We start from the raw sequence: 7,083 nt of genomic DNA on the forward strand, positions 1-7,083 counted from the left end.
TTCTGAAGATTTGATCTTGCAGTCAGTATCTGATGCTGAATGTTTTCAATGTAAGAAGAAAGTGCATTGGAAGAGAAACTACAAAGAGTATCTTGCAACTCTAAAGGATAAGAAATAAGGTGAGACATTAATGAAAAATATTTTCAAGGTTTATATAGCTACTACTAATTCTTTATTGTGGGTATTAGATACTGGCAGTGGTTATAACATCTGCAATATGTTGCAAGGGTTCAAGATAAATAGGAGGTTGAAGAAAGGAGAAGTTAATCTACAAGTTGGAAATGGTGCAAAAGTTGCAGCTATAGCTGTAGGATCTATTTCTTTAATAATTTCTTCGGGCAAAGTACTTATGTTAGATGATTATTATTATTAAGTTCCTAAATTTGTTTCGAATATAATTTCAGCTTCTATGTTGGACAAGCATGGGTTTCGCATTAACACACGTAATTGTATTTGCTCTATTTATTATGGTGATGATTTATATGCGAATGTCTATCTCCAACATGATGTTTATGTCTTACCTAATGTGAATGCTAATTCGATTATGCATGTTTATAGTCTTAAGAGAAAAAAAGATGATCAAGTAAATCATACATACCTTTGGCATTGTAGGCTTGGTCATATTGGAGAGAAAACAATTAAAAAGTTGTACAAAAAAGGGTACCTTGATAAGTATGATTTTGAATCATATCTAACTTGTAAATCTTGTCTCAAAGGAAAAATGACCAAATCTCCATTTACTGAAAGTGGAGAAAGAGCTTTTGAATTATTAGGACTAATTCATACAGATGTTTGTGGGCCCATGAAAATTCAAGCTAGAGGTGGATATTCTTACTTCATCACCTTCACTGATGATATGTCACGATATGGATTTGTGTATCTTATGAAACATAAATCTGAATCTTTTGAAATGTTCAAAAGCTTCCGTAGTGAAGTTGAGAAACAGACTGGTAAAAGTATCAAAGTACTAAGGTCTGATAGAGGTGGAGAATATCTTAGTGAAGATTTTACTAGGTATCTCAAATAAAATGAGATTCTCTCACAGTGGACACCTCCAGGAACACCACAACACAATGGTGTGTCTGAAAGGAGAAATCGAACCTTATTAGATATGGTGACATCTATGATGGGGTTCACTGATCTTCCAATAAATTTATGGAGATATGCTTTAGAAGCAGCAACGTACTTACTTAATAATGTTCCCACTAAGCCAGTCTCTACAATACCATATGAGATGTGGAAAGGACGTAAGCTTAACTTAAACATATTAAAGTATGGGGTTGTCCAGCTTATGTTAAGAGATTGCAGTCTGATAAACTTGACTCAAGATCTGATAAGTTTAGGTTCATTGGGTATTCCAATGAAATAATGGGATATTATTTCTATTACCCTTCTGACCATAAGGTGTTTGTGGCTAGATGAGCAACTTTTTTGGAAAGGGAATTTCTTTTAGAAGGAAATTATAGTGGAGAAATAAAACTTGATGAAGTTCAAGAAACTAATGAATCAACACAAAATCAAGATTATGAGACACAAGTTGAAGTACCTTTATTGGATGTTTTGAAGTTGACAATGAAGTTGCCATCTTCAACGGTTGAAGTTCAAGAACAGGTTAATGAACTAGTTCCAAATCAAATTGAACAACAACCAAATACAGCACAAGGTGAGCAAGTTGTACAAGAACCTCTTAGAAGGTCTACACGAGAACTTCATATACCAACTAGATTAAATATAATGGTACAAGATGATGTATCAAATGAGGTTGATCATAATGATGATGACCCTAAGACCTATGAAGAGGCGACACAAGGTTCTCACCATGAAATATTGCAAATGGATGTGAAAATAGTTTTTCTTAATGGTGAGCTAGAAGAGGATGTGTACATGACACAACCTGAAAGTTTCATATCTCAGTCTAATTATAATAAGATTTGCAAGCTACAAAGATCCATTTATGGACTAAAGTAAGCTTCTCGAAGTTGGAATATTCGCTTTAAAAAGACAATTGAAAAGTTTAATTTTGTTAGATGCGAAGAAGAGCCTTGTGTGTACAAAAAGGTTAGTGGGAGCATGATTATATTCTTAGTATTGTATGTTGATGATATATTGCTCATATGGAATGATATACCGGCATTGCAAAGTACCAAGATTTGGCTTTCTGAACAGTTCTCCATGAAAGACTTAGGAGAAGTAGCTTATATATTGGGAATAAAGATCTATAAAGATAGATCAAGGAAGCTGCTTGGACTTTCCCAGTCTTTGTACATTGATACCATTTTCAAAAGGTATAACATGGATAATTCCAAAAGAGGTTATAGACCGATAGGCACTAGAATTACTCTCAGTAGGAAGGATTGTCCTAAAACACATGAAGAGAGAGAACGCATAGTAGGATCTCATACGCTAGTGCAGTGGGAGCTATTGTAACGACCCGGCCGGTCGTTTTGAGAGTTGTAGTCCTGTTTCCCCATTTACTGCTCATTTTGTACTTTAGAGCTGTTATGTGACTTGCCAGGATAATCGGTTCGGGTCTGGAGTGAATTCAGAATGAAATGAGATACTTAGTCTCAAGGTTATAAGCTTAAGTTGAAATGATTGATCGGATGTTGATCTATGAGTAAACGACTTCGGAATGGAGTTTTCATGATTTCGTTAGCTCCGTTGGGTGATTTTGGACCTAGGAGCGTATCCGGATTGTGATTTGGAGATCCGTAATGGAATTAGGCTTGAAATGACGAAAATTAGATTTTTGGAAAGTTTGACCGGGAGTGGACTTTTTGATATCGGGGTCGAATTCCGATTCCGGAAGTTGGAGTAGGTCTGTAATGTTATTTATGACTTGTATGCAAAATTTGGGGTCAATCCAACTTTGTAGAAGTTGAATTTCCTTAGTTTCAATATGCTTGAATTGGGGTGCGATTCGTATTTTTGAAATTGTATGATGTGATTTGAGGACTCGACTAAGTTCGTATGAGGTTTTAGGACTTGTTGTTATGTTTGGGGGCCTCGGGTTGATTCCGGATGGTTAACGGATCAAAAGTTGAAGTTGAATGATTGCTGAAGTTCGACCTCTGCTGGTGTAACCGCACCAGCGGAGCTTTGATCGCAGGTGCGAGCTCGCAAGTGCAGGCTGGCTTGCGCAGGCGCGAGTTGGAGGGGAGTGTGCAGGGGGTTGCAGGTGCGAGGAGTTTTCTGCACCTACATGGCCGCAGAAGCGGGAGGTGCGCAGAAGCGGAAGGCGCGCAGGTGCAATAGGGAGTTTCGCATCTGTGTGACCGCAGATACGGTAGGGGAACCGGAGAAGCGAAACTGGGTAGATGGGCTTGGTCCGCAGAGGCGGCTTGGGTTCTCGCATAAGCGAGTTCGCATAAGCGTAGTGAGAGACCGCAGGAGCAGTATGAGCTGCAGATGTGTGTGCGATGTCGCTTCTGCGACACCGCAAAAACGGTTAAGTTCCCGTAGAAGCGGAAGTGCTGGGCAGATTATTAAAACAAGGGTTCGTGATTTTGGCTTCATTTCAAACAATTCAAGATGGGTTTGGGCAATTCTTAAGAGGGTTTTCGAGGGGATTCTTGAGGTAAGTCCCTTGTGCTCATCTTTTATCAATAATCTTGCTTCCCCATTGATTTCCCACCTAGTTGGTGTGTATTTAAGGTGTAAATTGAGAGTTTGAGGCTAGGGATTTGGAGAGTTTGATTTGGGGATTTAGGTGACGATTTGGTGTTAGATTTTTATAAATTTGGTATGGTTAGACTCGTGGTTGAATGGGCTTTCAAGTTTTGTGACTTTTATCGAATTTCGAGACGTGGGCTTAAGGGCCGGCTTTTGAGTCGATTTTTTATTTTGATTAATAGCTTAGCATTTTCTTATGGAGTTGATTCCTTTGGACCGTATTGATTATATCGAATTTTTTATGGTTTGATTCGAGGCATTCAGAGGCTGTTTCGTTAGGCAAGAGTGTGTTGGAGTAGAGATTTGCTCGGATTGAGGTAAGTAACAGTTCTAAATTGGTTCTAAGGGTACGAAACCCCGTATTACGTATCATGTATTTGGTTTTGAGGTGACGCACATTCTAGGTGACGAGCGTAGGAGCATGCACCGTAGGAATTGTGACTTGGTCAAATTCCATGGAACTGTGTAGTTGAATAATCTATTGTTATCTGTACAGTCTCCATGTATTAGAGAAATTGAACCACAAATCATGTTAGCAATCATGCTTAGACTTTGTGTTGGCACTGTAGGTGTAACATCCTGGAAAATTTCGAAGTACTTAAGTGAGCCCGGTAAAATTTGCAAAAAAAATAATATTTTATGGTGTCGGACTAGGCTTACGTGTTTGAGGATTGTAGAAATTCTTCGCGGCGAGCAAGCTCACCGCGGCTTGGATTTTTTGGGTTGAACAATGTACCGGAGAGTAAAGGAAATTTTTTGGCGAAAAAGCGCGTTTATGCGGTCCATTATACGACCGCATAATCACTCTGCGGGCCGCATAATGGCCACAGAAGTGAGCAGGAAAGGGCCAAATCTGGCAGCAGCTATGCGGTCGACTATGCGACCGCATAGTGACCGCATACACAGACAAATTTTTTATCATTTTGTCAGAAATTATGAGACCGATATGCGGTCCGCATAACCACTATGCGGTCGCATATGCGACCGCAGAACCGTTCCGGAGCTCCATTTTTGGGTTTTTAATACCCGATCCTATTTCGTTAAATACACTCTTTGGGGCATTTTTGAGCTATAATCTAATATTTTAGAGTGAGATAGAGTGCCCTAGAGTGAGAAGGTGTTCTTCAATAATTGTTCTTCAATTCTTGCCCAAGTTTTGGAAGATTAAGAAGGGAAACTCACTAGGTCTTCATCCTAGAGGTAAGATTCAACACCCTAACCCTCACTTTCGAATTTTATGTAGAAATGGACAACTAGCAAGATAATTTTTGGGCAGGAGGGTTGTTTATTTACATGCATGTGCGATAAAAGGGTGTAGGAAGATTGTTGAACTAAAAATGGTAAAGATTGGGTTGTGGGATGATAGAATTCTCCATAAAAGGACCTTGGAACCTTAATGCACACTTAGTGTTTGATAAAATGCTCAAATAAGCTAGGACCATGATCATCTTCCTAATTTTGATTCAATTTGTTATATTTCTACAATAGATTGAAGTTGCTAAGAATTCCGGAATATTTTAGAGTTTAAGAAAGCTCAATTGAGGTATGTTGGCTAAACTCTTCTCTTAGAATTGAATCCCACGATATTCATGTAAATGATGTAAGTCCCGAGTGATTCATTATAAAACGGGCTATTCCGAGTAAGATTGGGTTGAAAGATATATGTTCAACAAGCATCCCAAATGCTTTATTCATGTTATGATACCAATTGAGGATATGTTAAAATATGAGCTGTGCATTAATAATGTTTCGACTTTAAGTTAAGTTCAAATGAAGGCTATTATGCCAAATTTTGTGAAATATCTCTATGTGTCTTAGACTCTAAATTGCTCGCATGTGTACTACACACCTTGATTTGAATTGTATTTATTGTTGATGATGATAATGATATTTGAAATTGATAAGGTGAGCATGAAATATTGAATATGGCCAATGTGCCAAGAATGATCTTATAATTATGGCCATTAGTGCCAATGAAATGAAAAGATGTGAAAGTAATATTAAATGCGATGATTAATATAAAATGGTTGATGTCTCAAATAAGACAGCCTAGCCGGTCGGGTCGTGATCGGACACCATGTCACACACATGGTGGTGATTGTGCTGGAAATTGTGATAGAAATGGCAATTGTGGTTGATGTCCCTAATGGATAGCCTAGCCGATCGGGTCGTGATCGGACTCTGTGTTAAAGATGGTGGTATTGATATTGAGAGTAATTGTGGGGGGAATAATGGTATTGTGAATAATGGTATATCGATACTAAAAGTCTCCCAATGTGAGATATGGAAATTAATTTGAATGGTGTCTCGATCCTAAATTGAGGTTTGATGTTGATTAAAGCTTTCTTTGATATTATGATAATCTTGGTTGTATTATTTTTCATTCTATTGAGAGAGTGTTTAGTTACACATACTAGTGCTATTCGACAGTACTAACGTCTCTTTTGCCGGGGGCGCTGCATCTTTCAATGGATGCAGGTGGTTCCACAGCAGGAGATATTGATCAGTGATAGCAGTGCACCTTCTTCCCAGCTGACTTGGTGAGCCCTACTTCATTCCGGGGTCATGAAACTTTTGTACTTTGTGTATTCCGTTTAAGGTATAGCATGGGCCTTGTTGCCGGCATTATCATTGTACTCTTCTTTATCTATAGAGGCTCCGTAGACATAGTGTGAGTTGTGTATTGGTGCTGGGAGAGACAAACTATGCTATGTTGTGGTTGTATTACTTGTCTATTTGAGACTTTAAAAATGGTGAAACTTATGGTAAGAAATTGGTAATTGCAGACATAACCACTTTATTGTTTAATTAAGGAAAACATATATTCTCTTTATTCATGAATAAGTTTGGGTAGAATGAAATCTAATAGGCTTGCTCAGCCGGGTTTACTCGGTTGAGCGCCGGTCGCGCTCCTCGAGTTTGGGGCATGACAGTAGGGACCCATAGAGGTCGTGTACATGTTGAATTATCTGCTAAATTGTTGTTTTATACTCAGTCACAGTTTTACTTGTATATTACATCTCAGTCTCTATTGTTCATCATTGATGCATCATATTACTGTTGTTTGGGTTGTTTATCATAATTTTTGAGAGCCCGAGAGACTGGAGAGGTTGATGACTGAGTGAGGCCAAGGGCTTGATTGTGAGGATGTTTATGGGATTGGGTTGCATGCCGCAGCATGTTTCATTGATATATGCCACGATTGGCTTGTTATAGCGCTTGGACTGAAGGAGATCATAGACAGTATTTTTCGGACTTGTGATGTATACATGCTCATGTACTCTGTGACACCCTGATAGTTGGGAACTTCCGCGTTGTGTTTTGGGTTTCTATCCCTGTTTTATGAGAACTTTTATTATTTAAACTGCTTTAATTCATTTCTGTTAAAGGTGTTGGAATTATTTCGAAAGG

Source organism: Nicotiana tabacum, chromosome 21 (genome assembly GCF_000715075.1).
Source record: "Nicotiana tabacum cultivar K326 chromosome 21, ASM71507v2, whole genome shotgun sequence".
Lineage (NCBI taxonomy): Eukaryota > Viridiplantae > Streptophyta > Magnoliopsida > Solanales > Solanaceae > Nicotiana > Nicotiana tabacum.